The sequence below is a fragment of the Entelurus aequoreus genome, linkage group LG07, assembly GCF_033978785.1.
Source record: "Entelurus aequoreus isolate RoL-2023_Sb linkage group LG07, RoL_Eaeq_v1.1, whole genome shotgun sequence".
NCBI lineage: Eukaryota > Metazoa > Chordata > Actinopteri > Syngnathiformes > Syngnathidae > Entelurus > Entelurus aequoreus.
This window is the reverse complement of record NC_084737.1, coordinates 7,975,790-8,000,789: the sequence shown is the minus strand read 5'-3', so window position 1 is coordinate 8,000,789 and position 25,000 is coordinate 7,975,790. Positions and strand designations below refer to the sequence as shown.

General features: G+C 35.5%; 1 protein-coding gene and 1 long non-coding RNA gene across 3 annotated transcripts in view; both read right to left on the bottom strand.

Moving 5' to 3' along the window:
* The window catches only part of itga5 (integrin, alpha 5 (fibronectin receptor, alpha polypeptide)), a 189,005-nt gene extending 176,065 nt beyond the window's left edge, over positions 1-12,940 (bottom strand). For both annotated transcript variants that reach the window (XM_062052527.1, XM_062052528.1), the window contains exon 1: positions 12,863-12,940. The gene's annotated coding sequence lies outside the window, so the exon portion shown is untranslated. The remainder of the gene's footprint in view (positions 1-12,862) is intronic.
* A 56-nt stretch (positions 12,941-12,996) lies between these two features.
* Positions 12,997-25,000, bottom strand: part of LOC133653353 (uncharacterized) — a 42,616-nt gene continuing 30,612 nt past the window's right edge. Inside the window, exons 2-3 of the long non-coding RNA XR_009826709.1 lie at positions 13,171-13,323; positions 12,997-13,097 (exon numbers count right to left, since the gene is read on the bottom strand). This is a non-coding gene — a long non-coding RNA (uncharacterized LOC133653353). The remainder of the gene's footprint in view (positions 13,098-13,170; positions 13,324-25,000) is intronic.

Here is a 25,000-nt window from a genome sequence, read left to right as displayed (position 1 = left end):
GATGACTCCTTTCACATTTTTCAACCCATTTCAACCGCTCCACCGTCCAAAAATTTATCTTAGTCAGGACAAAAAACCAAGTTTGTTTAACAACTTGAAAAATTCCCAGTTTTCCCGAAATTCCGTAATACTATTTTTCAATTAAAAAACTGTTACTACTACAACATTTCTTGACCGATTTAAACAATTCCAAAACCAACCAATTCAGCTCATTCAGGACATTCATGCTCCTAATATATTTTTTTTTAAATCCCGCTTTCCCCGAAATTCCCAAATTTCCAGGAAGTTCCCATTGAAATGAATGGGACATTTTTCAAACTTCCACAATTCCAACATTTTTCAACCTATTCAAACCAATCCACCTTCAACACATTCAACTCATCCTGGAAATTCAAACAAATATTTTTCCACGTTCAACAAATTTCCAGAAATTCCTGTTCTTTTTTCTAACCTTATTTCCAACCTTTTTAGTTCGATGACTCCTTTCACATTTTTCAATCATTTTCAACCGCTCCACCTTCAAAACTTTTCACTTACTCAGGACAAAAAACCAAGTTGGTTTCATTAAGAACTAGAAAAATTCCAGATTTTCCCGGAATTCCGTAATACCATTTTACAATTGAAAACTGTTACTAATTCAACTTTTCTTGACCGATTAAACAATTCCAACACCAACCAATTCAGCTCATTCAGGACCGTCATGCTCATAATCATTAAAAAAAAATCCCGCTTTTCCCGAAATTCCCACATTTCCAGGAAGTTCCCATTTAAATGAATGGGAAATTTTTCCAAGTTGCACAATTCCCACATTTCTCAACCGATTCAAACCATTCCGACATCAACATATTTCACTCATCCTGGAAATTCAAACAAACATTTTTCCATGTTCGACAAATTTCCAGGAATTCCTGTTTTTTTTCCTAACCATATTTCCAACCTTTTTTAGTGCGATGACTCCTGTCACATTTTTCAAACCATTTCAACCGTTCTACTGTCAAAATGTTCCTCTTAGTCAGGACAAAAAACCAAGCTGGTTTAAGAACTTGAAAAATTCCCAGTTTTCCCGAAATTCCGTAATACCATTTTTCAATTAAAAAAACTGCTACTACTTCAACTTTTCTTGACCGATTCAAACCAATCCAACATCAACACATTCAACTCATCCTGGACATTTAAACTAACAGTTTCCAAATTTCCAAACCAAATTCTGGTTTTCCTGGAAATTCAAACTCCTCAACAAACTATTCTTACATTCATACTACATTGCATAGCATTGGAACATTCACACACAATTCCTTCAGGAAATGCCTCTTCTAGTTTGTATGAATTTTTATTTTGTTACAAATATTTTTATTTGCTTCCCCAGTTCACGTAGAATAAACCCAAACAGGAAAACGGACTTAAACAATGAATGTATAATCATTGTATTATTATTCCACTGCACATTTGATTGTATTGATTTTCCACCTCCTTTCTTCTGATTGGCTGGGAGAGATCACATGCTCCTACTGCCTGCTCTGCTCAGTGCCAGGTGACCAAATATGGCCGTGTTGCCAATAAGGGGTTAAAAAGGTCCTTTGTGTTATGGTGAGGCACGACGCGCCGCGTGGCGACGTGAAAGTCCCTCGGCCGCACCGTTTGTTTACACAAAAAGTGAACAATGTTGGGGAAATGCCAGCCCTGCCTGGGATTTGAGATAGCGTGCGACAACAAAGACAAAACACCCACTTTTGTGCGACGTTGTGGAAAGTTGTGCACTGACTTTATTGCTTTGTTATTGACACTGTGTTTTGTGATGATTCATAAACAAAGGCTTCATCTATTGTTGTTACCACTGTGTGCCCTTTAATCACAATATAATTAATAACTGGTGAGAGGAGCGATTGCATTAATAATATGACACGTGCATGTGCATTTGTGAGAGAAAATTTAATGTGGACTTTTATTTTTTTTGTGTAATTACCAGTCTTTCTATGTATGTAATGCAATATGAATGTGCAAGATGGCAGTTGTCCTTAATAACTGGCAAGAGGAGCGATTGGATTAATAATATGACACGTGCATGTGCATCTGTGAGAGAAAATTTTATGTGTACGTTTATTTGTTGGGTAATCACCAGTCTTTCTATGTATGTAATGCAATATCAATGTGAAAGATGGCAGTTGTCCTTAATAACTGGCGAGAGGAGCGATTGCATTAATAATATGACACTTGCATGTGCATTTGTGAGAGAAAATTTAATGTGGACTTCTATTTTTTTGAGTAATTACCAGTCTATGTATGTAATGTAATATGAATGTGCAAGATGGCAGTTGTCCTTAATAACTGGCGAGAGGAGCGATTGCATTAATAATATGACACGTGCATATGCATTTGTGAGAGAACATTGAATGTGGACTTTTATTTTTGTGTGTAATTACCAGTCTTTCTATGTATGTAATGTAATATGAATGTGCAAGATGGCAGTTGTCCTTAATAACTGGCAAGAGGAGCGATTGCATTAATAATATGACATGTGCATTTGTGAGAGAAAATTGTATGTGGACTTTTATTTTTTTGTGTGATCACCAGTCTTTCTATGTATGTAATGTAATATGAATGTGCAAAATGGCAGTTGTCCTTAATAACTGGCGAGAGGAGCGATTGCATTAATAATATGACACGTGCATGTGCATTTGTGAGAGAACATTGAATGTGGACTTTTATTTTTTTGTGTAATTACCAGTCTTTCTATGTATGTAATGTAATATAAATGTGCAAGATGGCAGTTGTCCTTAATAACTGGCGAGAGGAGCGATTGCATTAATAATATGACACGTGCATGTGCATTTGTGAGAGAACATTGAATGTGGACTTTTATTTTTTTGTGTAATTACCAGTCTTTCTATGTATGTAATGTAATATAAATGTGCAAGATGGTAGTTGTCCTTAATAACGGGCGAGAGGAGCGATTGCATTAATAATATGACACGTGCATGTGCATTTGTGAGAGAACATTGAATGTGGACTTTTATTTTGTTGTGTAATTACCAGTCTTTCTATGTATGTAATGTAATATAAATGTGCAAGATGGCAGTTGTCCTTAATAACGGGCGAGAGGAGCGATTGCATTAATAATATGACACGTGCATATGCATTTGTGGGAGAGCATTGAATGTGGACTTTTATTTTTGTGTGAAATTACCAGTCTTTCTATGTATGTAATGTAATATGAATGTGCAAGATGGCAGTTGTCCTTAATAACTGGCGAGAGGAGCAATTGCATTAATACTATGACACGTGAATGTGCATTTGTGAGAGAACATTGAATGTGGACTTTTATTTTGGTGTGTAATTACCAGTCTTTCTATGTATGTAAGGTAATATGAATGTGCAAGATGGCAGTTGTCCTTAATAACTGGCGAGAGGAGCGATTGCATTAATAATATGACACGTGCATATGCATTTGTGAGAGAACATTGAATGTGGACTTTTATTTTTGTGTGTAATTACCAGTCTTTCTATGTATGTAATGTAATATGAATGTGCAAGATGGCAGTTGTCCTTAATAACTGGCGAGAGGAGGGATTGCATTAATAATATGACACATGCATATGCATTTGTGAGAGAACATTGAACGCGGACTTTTATTTTTTTGTGTAATTACCAGTCTTTCTATGTATGTAATGTAATATGAATGTGCAAGATGGCAGTTGTCCTTAATAACTGGCGAGAGGAGCGATTGCATTAATAATATGACACATGCATGTGCATTTGTGAGAGAACATTTAATGTGGACTTTTATTTTTTTGTGTAATTACCAGTCTTTCTATGTATGTAATGTAATATGAATGTGCAAAATGGCAGTTGTCCTTAATAACTGGCGAGAGGAGCGATTGCATTAATAATATGACACGTGCATGTGCATTTGTGAGAGAACATTGAATGTGGACTTTTATTTTTTTGTGTAATTACCAGTCTTTCTATGTATGTAATGTAATATAAATGTGCAAGATGGCAGTTGTCCTTAATAACTGGCGAGAGGAGCGATTGCATTAATAATATGACACGTGCATGTGCATTTGTGAGAGAACATTGAATGTGGACTTTTATTTTTTTGTGTAATTACCAGTCTTTCTATGTATGTAATGTAATATAAATGTGCAAGATGGTAGTTGTCCTTAATAACGGGCGAGAGGAGCGATTGCATTAATAATATGACACGTGCATGTGCATTTGTGAGAGAACATTGAATGTGGACTTTTATTTTTTTGTGTAATTACCAGTCTTTCTATGTATGTAATGTAATATAAATGTGCAAGATGGCAGTTGTCCTTAATAACGGGCGAGAGGAGCGATTGCATTAATAATATGACACGTGCATATGCATTTGTGGGAGAGCATTGAATGTGGACTTTTATTTTTGTGTGAAATTACCAGTCTTTCTATGTATGTAATGTAATATGAATGTGCAAGATGGCAGTTGTCCTTAATAACTGGCGAGAGGAGCAATTGCATTAATACTATGACACGTGAATGTGCATTTGTGAGAGAACATTGAATGTGGACTTTTATTTTGGTGTGTAATTACCAGTCTTTCTATGTATGTAAGGTAATATGAATGTGCAAGATGGCAGTTGTCCTTAATAACTGGCGAGAGGAGCGATTGCATTAATAATATGACACGTGCATATGCATTTGTGAGAGAACATTGAATGTGGACTTTTATTTTTGTGTGTAATTACCAGTCTTTCTATGTATGTAATGTAATATGAATGTGCAAGATGGCAGTTGTCCTTAATAACTGGCGAGAGGAGGGATTGCATTAATAATATGACACATGCATATGCATTTGTGAGAGAACATTGAACGCGGACTTTTATTTTTTTGTGTAATTACCAGTCTTTCTATGTATGTAATGTAATATGAATGTGCAAGATGGCAGTTGTCCTTAATAACTGGCGAGAGGAGCGATTGCATTAATAATATGACACATGCATGTGCATTTGTGAGAGAACATTTAATGTGGACTTTTATTTTTTTTGTGTAATTACCAGTCTTTCTATGTATGTAATGTAATATGAATGTGCAAGATGGCAGTTGTCCTTAATAACTGGCAAGAGGAGCGATTGCATTAATAATATGACACGTGCATATGCATTTGTGAGAGAACATTGAATGTGGACTTTTATTTTTGTGTGTAATTACCAGTCTTTCTATGTATGTAATGTAATATGAATGTGCAAGATGGCAATTGTCCTTAATAACTGGCGAGAGGAGCGATTGCATTAATAATATGACACGTGCATATGCATTTGTGAGAGAACATTGAATGTGGACTTTTATTTTTTTGTGTAATTACCAGTCTTTCTTTGTATGTAATGTAATATGAATGTGCAAGATGGCAGTTGTCCTTAATAACTGGCAAGAGGAGCGATTGCATTAATAATATGACACGTGCATATGCATTTGTGAGAGAACATTGAATGTGGACTTTTATTTTTGTGTGTAATTACCAGTCTTTCTATGTATGTAATGTAATATGAATGTGCAAGATGGCAGTTGTCCTTAATAACTGGCGAGAGGAGCGATTGCATTAATAATATGACATGTGCATTTGTGAGAGAAAATTGTATGTGGACTTTTATTTTTTTGTGTGATCACCAGTCTTTCTATGTATGTAATGTAATATGAATGTGCAAAATGGCAGTTGTCCTTAATAACTGGCGAGAGGAGAGATTGCATTAATAATATGACACTTGCATGTGCATTTGTGAGAGAAAATTTAATGTGGACTCTTATTTTTTTGTGTAATCACCAGTCTTTCTATATATGTAATGTAATATGACTGTGCAAGATGGCAGCTGTCCTTAATAACTTGTGAGAGGAGCGATTGCATTAATAATATGACACGTGAATGTGCATTTCTGAGAGAAAATGTAATGTGGACTATAATTTTTTGGGTAATCACCAGTCTTTCTATGTATGTAATGTAATATGAATGTGCAAGATGGCAATTGTCCTTAATAACTGGTGAGAGGAGCGATTGCATTAATAATATGACACGTGAATTTGCATTTGTGAGAGAACATTGAATGTGGACTTTTATTTTTTTGTGTAATTACCAGTCTTTCTATGTATGTAATGTAATATAAATGTGCAAGATGGCAATTGTCCTTAATAACTGGCAAGAGGCGCGATTGCATTAATAATATGACATGTGCATTTGTGAGAGAAAATTTTATGTGGACTTTTATTTTTTTGTGTAATCACCAGTCTTTCTATGTATGTAATGTAATATGAATGTGCAAGATGGCAGTTGTCCTTAATAACTGGAGAGAGGAGCGATTGCATTAATAATATGACACGTGCATGTGCATTTGTGAGAGACAATTTAAAGTGGACTTTTATTTTTTTTTGTAATTACCAGTCTTTCCATGTATATAATGTAATATGAATGTGCAAGATGGCTGTTGTCCTTAATAACTGGCAAGAGGAGTGATTGCATTAATAATATGACACGTGCATGTGCATTTGTGAGAGAAAATTTAATGTGGACTTTTATGTTTTTGTGTAATTACCAATCTTTCTATGTATGTAATATAATATGAATGTGCACGATGGCAGTTGTCCTTAATAACTGGCGAGAGGAGCGATTGCATTAATAATATGACACGTGCATGTGCATTTGTGAGAGAACATTGAATGTGGACTTTTATTTTTATGTGTATTCACCAGTTTTTCTATGTATGTAATGTAATATGAATGTGCAAGATGGCAGTTGTCCTTAATAACTGGCGAGAGGAGCGATTGCATGGATTATATGACACGTACATGTGCATTTGTGAGAGAACATTGAATGTGGACTTTTATTTTTTTGTGTATTCACCAGTCTTTCTATGTATGTAATGTAATATAAATGTGCAAGATGGCAATTGTCCTTAATAACTGGCAAGAGGAGCGATTGCATTAATAATATGACATGTGCATTTGTGAGAGAACATTTTATGTGGACTTTTATTTTTTTGTGTGATCACCAGTCTTTCTATGTATGTAATGTAATATGAATGTGCAAGATGGCAGTTGTCCTTAATAACTGGCGAGAGGAGAGATTGCATTAATAATATGACACGTGCATGTGCATTTGTGAGAGAACATTGAATGTGGACTTTTATTTTTTTGTGTAATTACCAGTCTTTCTATGTATGTAATGTAATATAAATGTGCAAGATGGAAATTGTCCTTAATAACTGGCAAGAGGAGCGATTGCATTAATAATATGACATGTGCATTTGTGAGAGAAAATTTTATGTGGACTTTTATTTTTTTGTGTAATCACCAGTCTTTCAATGTATGTAATGTAATATGAATGTGCAAGATGGCAGTTGTCCTTAATAACTGGCAAGAGGAGCGATTGCATTAATAATATGACACGTGCATATGCATTTGTGAGAGAACATTGAATGTGGACTTTTATTTTTGTGTGTAATTACCAGTCTTTCTATGTATGTAATGTAATATGAATGTGCAAGATGGCAATTGTCCTTAATAACTGGCGAGAGGAGCGATTGCATTAATAATATGACACGTGCATATGCATTTGTGAGAGAACATTGAATGTGGACTTTTATTTTGTTGTGTAATTACCAGTCTTTCTATATATGTAATGTAATATAAATGTGCAAGATGGCAGTTGTCCTTAATAACAGGCGAGAGGAGCGATTGCATTAATAATATGACATGTGCATTTGTGAGAGAACATTTTATGTGGACTTTTATTTTTGTGTGTGATCACCAGTTTTTCTATGTATGTGTAATGTAATGTGAATGTGCAAGATGGAAGTTGTCCTTAATAACTGGCGAGAGGAGCGATTGCATGGATTATATGACACGTGTATGTGCGTATTTGTGCTCGGGTCTTCTGGTTCTGGTAGAGAAAAGTCAAAATCACAGTTGTTGGTGTCAGACTTGCTCCAGACAGCTTGGACTTGTTTATGTTGTTTTCCAGTGTTTAACTTCCACTGGTTGCTGGGAGCACTGATTAAACACACCTGCCTCTGGCTGGTTATCAGGACACTCACCCGTCGCTGGTGACTAATCAGAGGGCTTTATATGCCAGCCACGCCATTCTGGAACATTGCTTCATGCAAGTTTGTAGCCGCTTAGTCTCGCTTCGTTTCTTGTTTGTCTGTGATTGCTCGTTCCTGTGCACTTCCATGTTGCACTAGTTTTTGGTTTTGTGTGCACTCCCTGCTGCACTCTAGTCTGGTATTTTTGGACATGAATTACTCTACGGGTCAGGACTACCGCGACAATGTTCCAGATGAAGCCCCCTGATTAGCGGCCAGCTACAGGTGAGTGTCTCGATCGGAGGCAGGTGTGCTCAATCAGCGCTCCTAGCAACGAGTGACAACCGAGGGAGTAAAGAAACGCTGAAAACAAAAATCAACATTAAACACAGAAAAAACCCATGAACAAGAACTAATTAATAATAAATAATTTTTCGGAACAAGTTGAGAAGCAATAAAAAAAAATTTAAATACATTTTTGATTTTTTTTAAATACATTTTTGATTTTTTTTAAATCAATTAAGAATCGTTACAAAAAAAACGATTTTCGATTGAATCGCAATTTGTTTTGTAATGATTCTTAATTGATTTTTTAAAATTCTAAAATGTATTTAAAAAAATAAAACATTTATTTTTTAAAAATCTAAAATTTATTTTAAAAAATCAAAAATATATTTTTTTGAAATCAAAAATATATAAAAAATAAATCAAAAATATATTTTAAAAAAATAAATTTTTTATTTTTTTAAAATATATTTTCTATTTAAAAAAAATTACATTTAAGATTTTTTTAAAAACAATTAAGAATTGTTACAAATAAAAATCGTGATTCAATCGCAATTTTTATTTGTAACGAATCTTAAATGATTTAGAAAAAAAAAAAAATGTATTTAAAAAAAAATAAAAAAACGTATTTAAAAAAAAAAAAAAAAGTATTTTAAAAAAATAAAAAATTTATTTAAAAAAAAACAAAAATAGATTTTTTTTAAAATCAATTTTAGATTTAAAAAAAAAAATCAATTTTAGATTTTTTTTAAATAAATGCTTTATTTTTTTTAAATACATTTAAAATTTTTTAAAATACATTAAGAATCGTTACAAATAAAAATCGCGATTCAATCTGATTTTTTTTTTTTTTTTTATACCCTTAATTCATGTTGCCTGATCAAGTGCAGAGAAACAAAATTATTTTTAATTTAATATAAAAGTACAGTTCGGTACCTGTCCCTATCTACAGTATACTTTATGTACAGTAGACTTTATACCCTATACATGTACAGTATACTTTATATATGTACAGTATACAGTATAATTTATATATGTACAGTATACTTTATATATGTACAGTATACTTTATACCCTATACATGTACAGTATACTTTATATATGTACAGTATACAGTATAATTTATATATGTACAGTATACTTTATACCCTATACATGTACAGTATTCTTTATATATGTACAGTATACAGTATAATTTATATATGTACAGTATACTTTATACCCTATACATGTACAGTATACTTTATATATGTACAGTATACAGTATAATTTATATATGTACAGTATACTTTATAACCTACACATGTACAATATATTTTATATATGTACAGTATACAGTATAATTTATATATGTACAGTATACTTTATATATGTACAGTATACTTTTTCCATCCCTATGTACGGTGTTGTACTTCAAAAACATCACGTCTTGTTAGAGCATCTTCCTGTTGGAAAATGTTGAGTGAATAGACCGGTCGAGACAGCGCCCTCTGCTGGTCTGATAGCAGCAGCACCTTTTATGCCCCCCTGCAGATAGCGCCATTAAAGCGCTTTTTATTGTAGTCACCATTAAAAAAAAGTCAACAATCTGCAAATACGCGGGATAATATTACCACGTGTAAGCGCTAGGGTTGTCCCGATACCAATATTTTGGTACCGGTACCAAAATGTATTTCGATACTTTTCTAAATAAAGGGGGACCACAAAAAATGTCATTATTGTCTTTATTTGGAAAAAAAAGTTAGTGTACATGAAACATATGTTTATTATTGTCATTTAGTCCTTAAATAAAATGTTGAACATACTAGACAACTTGTCTTTTAGTAGTAAGTAAACAAACAAAGACTCCTAATTAGTCTATGCAGTAACATATTGTGTCATTTATACACCTATTATTTTGTACACATTATAAGGGACAAACTGTAAAAATTGATTATTAATCCACTTGTTAATTTACTGTTAATATCTGCTTATTTTCTGTTTCAACATGTTCTATCTACACTTCTGTTCAAATGTAATAATCACTTATTCTTCTCTTCTTTGATACTTGACATTAGTTTTGGATGATACCACACATTTAGGTATGGATCCGATACCAAGTAGTTACAGGATCATACATTGGTCATATTCAAAGTTCCTGAGTTTATAAACATAATAGGAATTTTAAAAAAAGGAACAAAGATTTTGTGATGCTAAAAAAATATCAATGTGATCATAGTAGTATCGACTAGATACGCTATTGTACTTGGTATCATTACAGTGGATGCCAGCCATGGCATTTGTTTACATTGTGACGGCGGTGAGCTATTGTATCCTCCTACGGCGTGTAGTGAAGCATGTTTAGCTATCCCTCGTCCTCCAGTGATAATGCTACTTGTAAGAAACTTACTTTATTTGTCTTGTACTTGGTATCATTACAGTGGATGTCAGGTGTAGATCCACCCATGGCATTTGTTTACATTGTGACGGCGGTGAGCTATTGTATCCTCCTACGGTGTGTAGTGAAGCATGTTTAGCTATTCCTCGTCCTCCAGTGATAATGCTACTTGTAAGAAACTTACTTTATTTGTCTTGTACTTGGTATCATTACAGTGGATGTCAGGTGTAGATCCACCCGTGGCGTTTGTTTACATTGTGACGGCGGTGAGCTATTGTATCCTCCTACGGTGTGTAGTGAAGCATGTTTAGCTATTCCTCCTCCTCCAGTGATAATAATACATGTAAGAAACTTACTTTATTTGTCTTGTACTTGGTATCATTACAGTGGATGTCAGGTGTAGATCCACCCGAGGCGTTTGTTTACATTGTGACGGCGGTGAACTATTGTATCCTCCTACGGTGTGTAGTGAAGCATGTTTAGCTATTCCTCGTCCTCCAGTGATAATGCTACTTGTAAGAAACATACTTTATTTGTCTTGTACTTGGTATCATTACAGTGGATGTCAGGTGTAGATCCACCCATGGCGTTTGTTTACATTGTGACGGCGGTGAGCTATTGTATCCTCCTACGATGTGTAGTGACGCATGTTTAGCTATCCCTCGTCCTCCAGTGATAATGCTATTTGTAAGAAACTTACTTTATTTGTCTTGTACTTGGTATCATTACAGTGGATGTCAGGTGTAGATCCACCCATGGCGTTTGTTTACATTGTGACGGCGGTGAGCTATTGTATCCTCCTACGGTGTGTAGTGAAGCATGTTTAGCTATCCCTCGTCCTCCAGTGATAATGCTACATGTAAGAAACTTACTTTATTTGTCTTGTACTTGGTATCATTACAGTGGATGTCAGGTGTAGATCCACAAGTTGGCGTTTGTTTACATTGTGACGGCGGTGAGCTATTGTATCCTCCTACGGTGTGTAGTGAAGCATGTTTAGCTATTCCTCGTCCTCCAGTGATAATGCTACTTGTAAGAAACGTACTTTATTTGTCTTGTACTTGGTATCAATACAGTGGATGTCAAGTGTAGATCCACAAGTTGGCGTTTGTTTACATTATGACGGCGGTGAGCTATTGTATCCTCCTACGGTCTGTAGTGACGCATGTTTAGCTATCCCTCGTCCTCCAGTGATAATAATACTTGTAAGAAACGTACTTTTTCTTGTACTTGGTATCATTACAGTGGATGTCAGGTGTAGATCCACCCATGGCATTTGTTTACATTGTGACGCTGGTGAGCTATTGTATCCTCCTACGGTGTGTAGTGAAGCATGTTTAGCTATTCCTCCTCCTCCAGTGATAATGATACTTGTAAGAAACTTACTTTATTTGTCTTGTACTTGGTATCATTACAGTGGATGTCAGGTGTAGATCCACCCGTGGCGTTTGTTTACATTGCGACGGCGGTGAGCTATTGTATCCTCCTACGGTGTGTAGTGAAGCACGTTTAGCTATTCCTCGTCCTCCAGTGATAATGCTACTTGTAAGAAACTTACTTTATTTGTCTTATACTTGGTATCAATACAGTGGATGTCAAGTGTAGATCCACAAGTTGGCGTTTGTTTACATTGTGACGGCGGTGAGCTATTGTATCCTCCTACGGTGTGTAGTGAAGCATGTTTAGCCATCCCTCGTCCTCCAGTGATAATGCTACTTGTAAGAAATTATTATTATAAATTATTCGTCGCCATGGAGGCGAGCATTAGTGATTTAGAAGTAGCTAAAACACTGCGGATGGACGTTAGCCGCTAGCTAGCTAACCATGTGTTAAAGCACCTCTTCCTGAGGGTGTTTCAGTGTTATAACTTCACCTTTATCTTTACTTTTTACACCAAAAATGCGTCCGTTCTCCCTTTTCTGTCTACGCCCTGTGTCTGCTTGTAAGTACTCCGTGTGTGTGCGCTGCCCAACATGCTCCTCCGCTGGTAAAACCAGCAATGTCACACATTGCGGCGACGTAATACCACTATCCACTGACGTATATTTGTGTCCTGCGAGGTGGTGGTTATCATCAAGGTGGTGGTTATCATCAATAAGGCATCATTGTGTAAGTGCCTGCATCTTCAAGAGGAGGCCAGAAACGAACTCACCGTACGTCGGCCGCTCCACGCTTCCTGATGCACGTCCTGTCTAGACCACCAGCGGCCGCCCTTGAGCTCGGCGGAGGTCTGCGGAGAACGGTGGTGTTGCAGCGCCACACCTCCAGGCCTCCTTATAAGCACATTGTTGACCACATTGTTACCTCATAAAGACGTCTGGGGGGGGGGGGGGGGGGCAGGTGACTGACAGGCCAGGAGCGTCATTAGTGAGTCCAGGATCTGGTTTCTGGGCAAACACAGCAGAGCATGAGAACCAGGCGAGAAGCAAGGCGTCCTTTAATGAAAGGAAACATCCACACCTGTCCTCTGGTCCCCTTTATTATTTGTTCAACAGTCTGCTCGGAGGAAGAGGACCCTCGGACCGCTCCACAGCCCACCTGACTAACACGCCTGCTGGTCCGGTCTCCTCGTTGCCAGAAATATGAGACCCTCTTCTGTTACTGTAGAGTGGCCTACCTCAACCGAAACACCCAAAAAAGTGGGAAAAAAGTGTTAAAGTATCACTGATAGTCGCACACACAGTAGGTGTGGCGAAATTATTCTCTGCATTTTGACCCATCACCCTTGATCACCCCCTGGGAGGTGAGGGGAGCAGTGAGCAGCAGCGGTGGCCGCGCCCGGGAATCATTTTTTTTGGTGATTCGACCCCCAATTCCAACCCTTACTTGAGTCATCTTGCAGTCCACACGTGTCTCTTATGTGTGACTGCCATCTACCGGTCACACTTATCATTACACCATGTACCAAATAAAATAGCTCCGAGGTCGGTAAGCAGAACCAGAATGATTCCGTACATTCGGCGCACCGGGTTGTAAGGCGCACTGTCGGGTTTTGAGGAAATGGAAGGATTAATTTTTTTTATTTTTTTATTTTATTTTATTTTTTATATTTTTTTTATATATTTTTATTATAAAAAATTAAAAAATTAAAAAAAATGGAAGGATTTTAAGTGCGCCTTATAGTCCGAAAAATCCGGTATATTGTTTGTCTATTTTAAAAAGTTAAAGTGCCAATGATGTGAGGTGAGGGGAGCAGTGAGCAGCAGCGGTGGCCGCGCCCGGGAATCGTGTTTTGGTGATTCGACCCCCAATTCCAACCCTTACTTGAGTCATCTTGCAGTCCACACGTGCCTCTTATGTGTGACTGCCATCTACCGGTCACACTTATCATTACACCATGTACCAAATAAAATAGCTCCGAGGTCGGTAAGCAGAACCAGAATGATTCCGTACATTCGGCGCACCGGGTTGTAAGGCGCACTGTCGGGTTTTGAGGAAATGGAAGGATTTTTTTTTTTTTAAATTTTTAAATATTTTTTTTATATATTTTTATTATAAAAAAAAATAAATAAAAATTTAAAAAAAAAAAAAAAAATGGAAGGATTTTTAAGTGCGCCTTATAGTCCGAAAAATCCGGTATATTGTTTGTCTATTTTAAAAAGTTAAAGTGCCAATGATGTGAGGTGAGGGGAGCAGTGAGCAGCAGCGGTGGCCGCGCCCGGGAATCATTTTTTGGTGATTTAACCCCCAATTCCAACCCTTACTTGAGTCATCTTGCAGTCCACACGTGCCTCTTATGTGTGACTGCCATCTACCGGTCACACTTATCATTACACCATGTACCAAATAAAATAGCTCCGAGGTCGGTAAGGACAACCAGAATTATTCCGTACATTCGGCGCACTGTCGGGTTTTGAGAAAATGGAAGGATTTTAAGTGCGCCTTATAGCCCGAAAAATCCGGTATATTGTTTGTCTATGTTAAAAAGTTAAAGTGCCAATGATGTGAGGTGAGGGGAGCAGTGAGCAGCAGCGGTGGCCGCGCCCGGGAATCATTTTTTTTGGTGATTTAACCCCCAATTCCAAGCCCTTGATGCTGAGTGCCAAGCAGGGTCCCATTTTTATAGTCCTTGGTATGACTCGGCCGGGGTTTGAACTCACGAGCTACCCATCTCAGGGCGGACACAAAACAAGATGGGTAGTTGAAAAAATGGTCGTTTTTTGCAATTTACAGTAATATGCTGTAAAGAACAAGGTAGCATTTATTGTCATTTTTGTTCATTTGACGGGTAGTTTGCTGTAAAATCATAAGTCAAGCAGATATTGAAGTATTTATTTTTATTTAGACAAAAACAATATTTGTTGCAATATTGGATACTATTAAAGTGTAAAAGGTATGTAATTTCAAGCAGTACATATATTTTTTCTGTCAAAATGGAAAAAAAATCTATTATATTTAGTGAGAAAATATGAAGTACTTTATTGACACATATTATTTTTATTGACACGTATTATTTCCAGGTGTTTGCAGGCCAGATAAAATGATGAACAGTCAATAATGGATGAATTTGCCTCTGGATTTCATTATTAATTATATCAATTGTCCATTTTACAGTAAAAACTTTACATTTACAAAACTTTACTGTAAAATAGTGTTTTTTTATTCATTTTTTTACAACATTTTACGGTCAAATGTTTCACGGAAAAAGCTGTCAGCTTACCTGCCAGAATTTTACTATTAAATAGTTTTTTACAACATGATATTGTTCATGGAAGAACTGTACAAGTTTTTTTTTTTTATTCCGGCAACTTAGCTGCCAGTTTTTCTACCCTAAAAACAAATGTAGCGTCTTTCCATTGACAGTAATACACCGTTAAAAACAACAACCGTAGATTTTACAGTCAAAAACTGGCAGCTCAGTCAGCAGAATTTTTTTTTTTTTTTAAATGGCAATTTACAGTAATATGCTGTAAAGAACAACGTAACATTTATTGTCATTTTTATTCATTTGACGGGTAGTTTGCTGTAAAATCATAAGTCAAGCAGATATTGAAGTATTTATTTTTATTTAGACAAAAACAATATTTGTTGCAATATTGGATACTATTAAAGTTTAAAAGGTATGTAATTTCAAGCAGTACATATATTTTTTCTGTCAAAATGGAAAAAAAAATCGATTATATTTAGTGAGAAAATATGAAGTACTTTATTGACACATATTATTTTTATTGACACGTATTATTTCCAGGTGTTTGCAGGCCAGATAAAATGATGAACAGTCAATAATGGATGAATTTGCCTCTGGATTTCGTTATTAATTATATCAATTGTCCATTTTACAGTAAGAACTTTACATTTACAAAATTTTACTGTAAAATATAGTTTCTTTTTCTTTTTTTTTTTACAACATTTTACGGTCAAATGTTTCACGGAAAAAGCTGGCAGCTTACCTGCCAGAATTTTACTATTAAATAGTTTTTTACAACATGATATTGTTCATGGAAAAACTGTACAAGTTCTTTTTTTTTTATTCCGGCAACTTAGCTGCCAGTTTTTCGACCCTAAAAACAAATGTAGCGTCTTTCCATTGACAGTAATACACCGTTAAAAACAACAACCGTAGATTTTACAGTCAAAAACTGTCAGCTCAGTCAGCAGAATTTTAATGCAAAAAAAAATGGCAATTTACAGTAATATGCTGTAAAGAACAACGTAACATTTATTGTCATTTTTGTTCATTTGACGGGTAGTTTGCTGTAAAATCATAAGTCAAGCAGATATTGAAGTATTTCTTTTTATTTAGACAAAAACAATATTTGTTGCAATATTGGATACTATTAAAGTGTAAAAATTATGTAATTTCAAGCAGAACATATATTTTTTCTGTCAAAATGGAAAAAAAATCTATTATATTTAGTGAGAAAATATGAAGTACTTTATTGACACATATTATTTTTATTGACACGTATTATTTCCAGGTGTTTGCGGGTCAGATAAAATGATGAACAGTCAATAATGGATGAATTTGCCTCTGGATTTCATTATTAATTATATCAATTGTCCATTTTACAGTAAAAACTTTACATTTACAAAACTTTACTGTAAAATAGTGTTTTTTTATTTATTTTTTTACAACATTTTACGGTCAAATGTTTCACGGAAAAAGCTGTCAGCTTACCTGCCAGAATTTTACTATTTCTGGCAGGTATTTACATTTTTATTCATTTGACGGGTAGTTTGCTGTAAAATCAGAAGTCAAGCAGATATTGAAGTATTTTATTTTTATTTAGACAAAAACAATATTTGTTGCAATATTGGATACTATTAAAGTTTAAAAGGTATGCAATTTCAAGCAGTACATATATTTTTTCTGTCAAAATGGAAAAAAAATCTATTATATTTAGTGAGAAAATATGAAGTACTTTATTGACACATATTATTTTTATTGACACGTATTATTTCCAGGTGTTTGCAGGCCAGATAAAATGATGTCATGGGCCAGATCTGGCCCCTGGGCCTTGAGTTTAACACCTGTGGCTTGTGTAATTAACACATTTTGACAATGTATGATATGCTGCTGTGGCTCTATAACGATGAAAGGACAATATCACGGACAAACCTACTGCATCCTAAGTGGAGTTTAGTTGAGGACACGGTCTTCTTGCGGTGTTGTTGGGGTTATTGGAGTACTTTGTTGTCGCTAGAACAGTAACAACAGTGCATGATATGCTGCTATGAATTAGTAAACTTGTGCAAATAAATACAAAACCTAAAAGAAACATTATGTAATAATAGGCGTATTGATTCCCTGGACACTGTTTTTTTTTGGGCAGGATTACGCAATAATTATTGGTTGCCGGTGAAAGTACTTTTTGGCATACTGCGTGGCGGTCATAACGTGGATGTCAACCCACCGACCTCCACCCTCACACTAGCCTTTGTATGAAGCGGCTACCAAAATAGAGCCCCGACTTCAAATAAACGCCCGGTCGTCTCTTCAGTTGAGTGTATAAAAGGGTGGCTATATGAGGATGTGTCTATTTAATATCTATTTAAACACGGAGAAGCAGCGTGAAAACATGCAGGACAAGCAAGAACAAAAGGAAGGCGCAGGAAGAAGAAAAAAAAGATTTAGTCTGGAATTTTTATTGCGGTTGGACGTCGCTCAGGGACTTCTACTTGGAAAACTCCCTGCTTTGAAGACCCTGGTTAATAACTTTGAAGACCCTGGTTAATAACTTTGAAGACCCTGGTTAATAACTTTGAGGACCCTGGTTAATAACTTTGAAGACCCTGGTTAATAACTTTGAAGACCCTGGTTAATAACTTTGAAGACCCTGGTTAATAACTTTGAAGACCCTGGTTAATAACTTTGAATACCCTGGTTAATAACGTTGAGGACCCTGGTTAATAACTTTGAGGACCCTGGTTAATAACTTTGAAGACCCTGGTTAATAACTTTGAGGACCCTGGTTAATAACTTTGAAGACCCTGGTTAATAACTTTGAGGACCCTGGTTAATAACTTTGAAGACCCTGGTTAATAACTTTGAAGACCCTGGTTAATAACTTTGAGGACCCTGGTTAATAACTTTGAAGACCCTGGTTAATAACTTTGAGGACCCTGGTTAATAACTTTGAGGACCCTGGTTAATAACTTTGAAGACCCTGGTTAATAACTTTGAAGACCCTGGTTAATAACTTTGAGGACCCTGGTTAATAACTTTGAAGACCCTGGTTAATAACTTTGAGGACCCTGGTTAATAACTTTGAGGACCCTGGTTAATAACTTTGAAGACCCTGGTTAATAACTTTGAGGACCCTGGTTAATAACTTTGAAGACCCTGGTTAATAACTTTGAAGACCCTGGTTAATAACTTTGAGGACCCTGGTTAATAACTTTGAAGACCCTGGTTAATAACTTTGAGGACCCTGGTTAATAACTTTGAGGACCCTGGTTAATAACTTTGAAGACCCTGGTTAATAACTTTGAAGACCCTGGTTAATAACTTTGAAGACCCTGGTTAATAACTTTGAGGACCCTGGTTAATAACTTTGAGGACCCTGGTTAATAACTTTGAAGACCCTGGTTAATAACTTTGAGGACCCTGGTTAATAACTTTGAAGACCCTGGTTAATAACTTTGAGGACCCTGGTTAATAACTTTGAAGACCCTGGTTAATAACTTTGAGGACCCTGGTTAATAACTTTGAAGACCCTGGTTAATAACTTTGAGGACCCTGGTTAATAACTTTGAGGACCCTGGTTAATAACTTTGAAGACCCTGGTTAATAACTTTGAAGACCCTGGTTAATAACTTTGAGGACCCTGGTTAATAACTTTGAGGACCCTGGTTAATAACTCATCTTAGGACCTCCCTCTACCACGCTGAGTCACTTTTTGTGTTTTGTGGGGCGACAATCGCATGTTTCCTGTGTTTGTGTCGAGGGGAATGCCGTGTTGTGATCATGTGTTAAGTGCGGGAATGTCACGTCCAAATATGGTCACGGCGTATAAAAACAGGACCGCGATCAATCACAGTATTTTAATCCAAAAATGAGAACGGTATGGCATCAGAGGGTCGGTCTTAAAACTGGATTAGAAGCTACTTAACCAACAGGAAACAATACGTACACAAAACACAACGCTGAATATATGGTGTGGTGTGCCTCAGGGATCAATACCGGGACCAAAATTGTTCAGCCTTTATATAAATGACATTTGTAAAGTTACAAAAGATTTAAAGTTAGTATTATTTGCAGATGATACAACAGTGTTTTTGTTCAGGAGAGAACACATCAAAGATAATACAAATAATAATAACACAGCAAAAAGATGGTTTGACAAAATGTCAGTAAAAGATGGTAACACTTTAGTATGGGGAACATATTGCATTTTTTTACCTTCTTGAGACCTGAGAAAAATGCCTACCTCTTTAGGGCGCACCATTTCTAGATATATAAATATTTGTATTTACAACATTAATAATATATACAAACTATATATATATAAAAAAAAGCTTGTTGTGAAAAATTAGTGGGAATTTCACAAGAAAAACTGTAAATTTTGGCAGTATTTGAATAAAAGTCGTAATTTTACTCTAATGTTACAAGAAAAACGGAACATTTGTGCGATGTTATGTCAAAAGTTGGGATTTTACTCAATAACGGTCGCAATTTTACAAGAAAAGCCAAACATTTTGGCAAATTTTATGAAGAGTCGTAATTTTACTCGACAGAAGTCACAATTTTATAAGAAAACTTGAAAATGTTTGGCAATGTTATAATAATAATAATTGGAATTTCACTCGGCAAAACGATGACAAAGGTCATAATTGTACTCACAGAATGTCACTATTTTACAAGAACACCAAAAAAAATGGGCAATATTGTGATAAAAGTCTGAATTTTATACGACAAATGTCACCATTTTACATTAAAAAGGTAACAATTTTACATGAAAAAGTAATTATTTTAGGAGAAAATATTGCAAAAGAGTAACATATTGGCTCTAAACTAGTCATTATTAAGTACTTATTAATGCCTTATTCGGCATGGCCTTATTATAAGCCTAACCCTCTAACCCTGACCCTAACCAAAACCAAATAACTCTAAATTAAGTCTTTGTTACTTAGAATATGTTCCCCTAGTGTCCAAAAAACTTTAAATTAAGTCTTTGTTACTAAGAATATGTTCCCCTAGTGTCCAAATGACTCTAAATTAAGTCTTTGTTACTTAGAATATGTTCCCCTAGTGTCCAAATAACTCTAAATTAAGTCTTTGTTACTTAGAATATGTTCCCCTAGTGTCCAAAAAACTTTAAATTAAGTCTTTGTTACTAAGAATATGTTCCCCTAGTGTCCAAATAACTCTAAATTAAGTCTTTGTTACTTAGAATATGTTCCCCTAGTGTCCAAAAAACTTTAAATTAAGTCTTTGTTACTAAGAATATGTTCCCCTAGTGTCCAAAAAACTTTAAATTAAGTCTTTGTTACTAAGAATATGTTCCCCTAGTGTCCAAATAACTCTAAATTAAGTCTTTGTTACTTAGAATATGTTCCCCTAGTGTCCAAAAAACTTTAAATTAAGTCTTTGTTACTAAGAATATGTTCCCCTAGTGTCCAAAAAACTTTAAATTAAGTCTTTGTTACTTAGAATATGTTCCCCTAGTGTCCAAAAAACTTTAAATTAAGTCTTTGTTACTTAGAATATGTTCCCCTAGTGTCCAAAAAACTTTAAATTAAGTCTTTGTTACTTAGAATATGTTCCCCTAGTGTCCAAATAACTCTAAATTAAGTCTTTGTTACTTGGAATATGTTCCCCTAGTGTCCAAAAAACTTTAAATTAAGTCTTTGTTACTAAGAATATGTTCCCCTAGTGTCCAAATAACTCTAACTTAAGTCTTTGTTACTTAGAATATGTTCCCCTAGTGTCCAAATAACTCTAAATTAAGTCTTTGTTACTTGGAATATGTTCCCCTAGTGTCCAAAAAACTTTAAATTAAGTCTTTGTTACTAAGAATATGTTCCCCTAGTGTCCAAATAACTCTAACTTAAGTCTTTGTTACTTAGAATATGTTCCCCTAGTGTCCAAAAAACTTTAAATTAAGTCTTTGTTACTAAGAATATGTTCCCCTAGTGTCCAAAAAACTCTAAATTAAGTCTTTGTTACTAAGAATATGTTCCCCTAGTGTCCAAAAAACTCTAAATTAAGTCTTTGTTACTAAGAATATGTTCCCCTAGTGTCCAAAAAACTCTAAATTAAGTCTTTGTTACTAAGAATATGTTCCCCTAGTGTCCAAAAAACTTTAAATTAAGTCTTTGTTACTAAGAATATGTTCCCCTAGTGTCCAAATAACTCTAAATTAAGTCTTTGTTACTTCGAATATGTTCCCCTAGTGTCCAAAAAACTCTAAATTAAGTCTTTGTTGCTTAGAATATGTTCCCCTAGTGTCCAAAAAACTTTAAATTAAGTCTTTGTTACTTAGAATATGTTCCCCTAGTGTCCAAAAAACTTTAAATTAAGTCTTTGTTACTAAGAATATGTTCCCCTAGTGTCCAAAAAACTCTAAATTAAGTCTTTGTTGCTTAGAATATGTTCCCCTAGTGTCCAAAAAACTTTAAATTAAGTCTTTGTTACTTAGAATATGTTCCCCTAGTGTCCAAAAAACTCTAAATTAAGTCTTTGTTACTTAGAATATGTTCCCCTAGTGTCCAAATAACTCTAAATTAAGTCTTTGTTACTTCGAATATGTTCCCCTAGTGTCCAAATAACTCTAAATTAAGTCTTTGTTACTTCGAATATGTTCCCCTAGTGTCCAAATAACTCTAAATGAAGTCTTTGTTACTTAGAATATGTTCCCCTAGTGTCCAAATAACTCTAAATTAAGTCTTTGTTACTTCGAATATGTTCCCCTAGTGTCCAAATAACTCTAAATTAAGTCTTTGTTACTTAGAATATGTTCCCCTAGTGTCCAAATAACTCTAAATTAAGTCTTTGTTGCTAAGAATATGTTCCCCATGTCATGTCTGTGTGATTATGTTTTGTTTTAGTCATGCTCGGTTTTGTTTTTGGACTTTTTGTGCACTTTTATTTGTCACCAGAGCAACCATTAGTTTCACCTGGTTCACATCGTCATGTCACGCACCTGTTTTCACTGATCATGTCACTATTTAAAGGCCTACTGAAATGATTTTTTTTGTATTTAAACGGGAATAGCAGATCCATTCTATGTGTCATACTTGATCATTTCGCGATATTGCCATATTTTTGCTGAAAGGATTTAGTAGAGAAAATCGACGATAAAGTTCGCAACTTTTGCTCGCTGATAAAAAAAAAAGCCTTGCCTGTACCGGAAGTAGCGTGACGTCACAGGAGCTAGTATTCCTCACAATTCCCTGTATTGTATTTTAAACCACCTTGGATACTATATCCTCTTGAAAATGAGAGTCGAGAACGCGAAATGGACATTCAGTGCCTTTTATCTCCACGACAATACATCGGCGAAATGCTTTAGCTACGAGCTAACGTGATAGCATCGTGCTTTAACTGCATATAGAAACAAAAGAAATAAACCCCTGACTGGAAGGATAGATAGAAAATCAACAATACTATTAAACCGTGGACATGTAAATACACGGTTAATGCTTTCCAGGCTGGCGAAGGTTAACAATGCTGTGCTAACGACGCCATTGACGCTAACTTAGCAACCGGACTGCACAGAGCTACGCTAAAAACATTAGCTCTCCACCTACGCCAGCCAGCCCTCATTTGCTCGTCAACACCCGTGCTCACCTGCGTTCCAGCGATCGGCAGAAGGACGAAGGACTTCACCCGATGCGTTTGGCGGCCCGGAGACGTAGGAAGTCAAGGTGAAGTCGGCGGCTAGCGCGGCTAGCGCTCCAACAAAGTCCTCCTGGTTGTGTTGCTGTAGTCCGCTGCTAATACACTGATCCCACCTACAACTGTCTACTTTGCAGCCTTCATTGTTCATTAAAAAAATTGCAAAAGATGTCCAGAATACTGTGGAATTATGAAATGAAAACAGAGCTTTTTGTATAGGATTCTACGGGGTGCCTTAACTTCCGTTACTCGGACTTCGTCACGCGCATACGTCATCATACCGCGATGTTTCAGCCGGATATTTCCCGGGAATTTTAAAATGTCAGTTTATAAGTTAACCCGGCCGTATTGGCATGTGTTGCAATGTTAAGATTTCATCATTGATATATAAACTATCAGACTGCGTGGTCGGTAGTAGTGGCTTTCAGTAGGCCTTTAAGCCTGTCTCTTTCTGTTGTTCGTCCTGGTGACATCCTCTATCATTTCATCCATGCTACAGCTACCCACGAGATTGTTTATTATAGTTTATTCTTCATGCTATTGCCAAGTAAGTTTTTGTTATTGTTCATAGTTTTTTGCCTTTGTTTTCATAGTCAAGTTTTTGTACTTCCACCATTGTGCGCGCCTTTTGTTTATTCTTTTTTGAGTGTTAATATTAAATCATGTATATAAATTCACGTCTTGCCCGCGCCAACTCTCCGTTGCCTTCTGAAAAAAACAAACCCCCAGGACCAAGTCATGACACCCCATACTAAAGTGTTACCAAAAACATATAACTTTGTCTTGAATTAAAAAAATAAATAAAATAAAAATATATTTTTCACTAAAGAAGGGTTGGGTGAATGCGCACATGAAACTGATGGGGTTCGTTACCTCCAACAGGGCGAAGAACCACTGAAATAGACGGAATAGACATCGAAAGAGTAAATGAAAGCAAAACTCTTAAGTATAATGATTGATGATAAATTGAACTGGAAATCTCATGTAAAAAATATACAACATAAAGCAGCAAGAAACAGATCAATAATGAATAAAGCAAAATATGTATTGGACCTAAAATCACTTCATATTGTTATAGTCATAGTGTTAAATATCTGACTTATTGTGCAGAAATATGGGAAATAACTACGAACGTGCACTTCATTCACTAACGGTGTTACAAAAAAGATGAGTTATAACACCCTCCCCCTTCCACCTCCCACCTCCCCGGATTGTAAATAACTAAATGTAGTTCTAAGGTATATACTTGTTCTTATCGCTGTACATATCCTACCAAGTCACACCTACACTGTTTCAATGCCCATTTCTCCGATGATGCAATTGTTGATGACTGAAGTGCTGATATCAACCAAACCCTCCTCATCCCACCCCCGGATTGTAAATAATGTCAATAATTCAATGTATATACTCTGATGATTAACTTGTGTGATGACTGTATTATGATGACAGTATATATTTATACCATGAATTGGTTAACGTGGACTTAAAACAAGTTGAAAAACTTATTGGGGTGTTACCATTTAGTGGTCAATTGTACGGAATATGTACTGCGCCGTGCAATCTACTAATACAAGTTTCAATCAATCAATAATACATCATGTTGGATATAGAGAACATACAAACCAATCAAAAAAAAATCACAACCAAAAGCAATAACGTAGGTTTGGTTTCTTTTAAATATACACAACCAAAACAACAAATAAAATGGCAAAATAAAGTAAATGTGACTAAAATTATCAACGTTTTTTTTTGTATTTGCGGAATGTGCTCAAAAAGTAATTACACACACTAAAATATTTCAATGGAGTTGTATTTTTTAAATAAATAGACATACCATATAATTCCTTGGCAGAGGAAACATTGAATATTGTTCTTGCTTCACAAGAGCCATATTGTTTTTATTTGTGTGTGTTCTTCCATTTTAGTTTGTAAGATTGTGATTGTGTTTTAATAAATATAATTTGGCTGATCACTTCGCTTTGTTTCCGGTTTCAACTCGACACTGTGGAG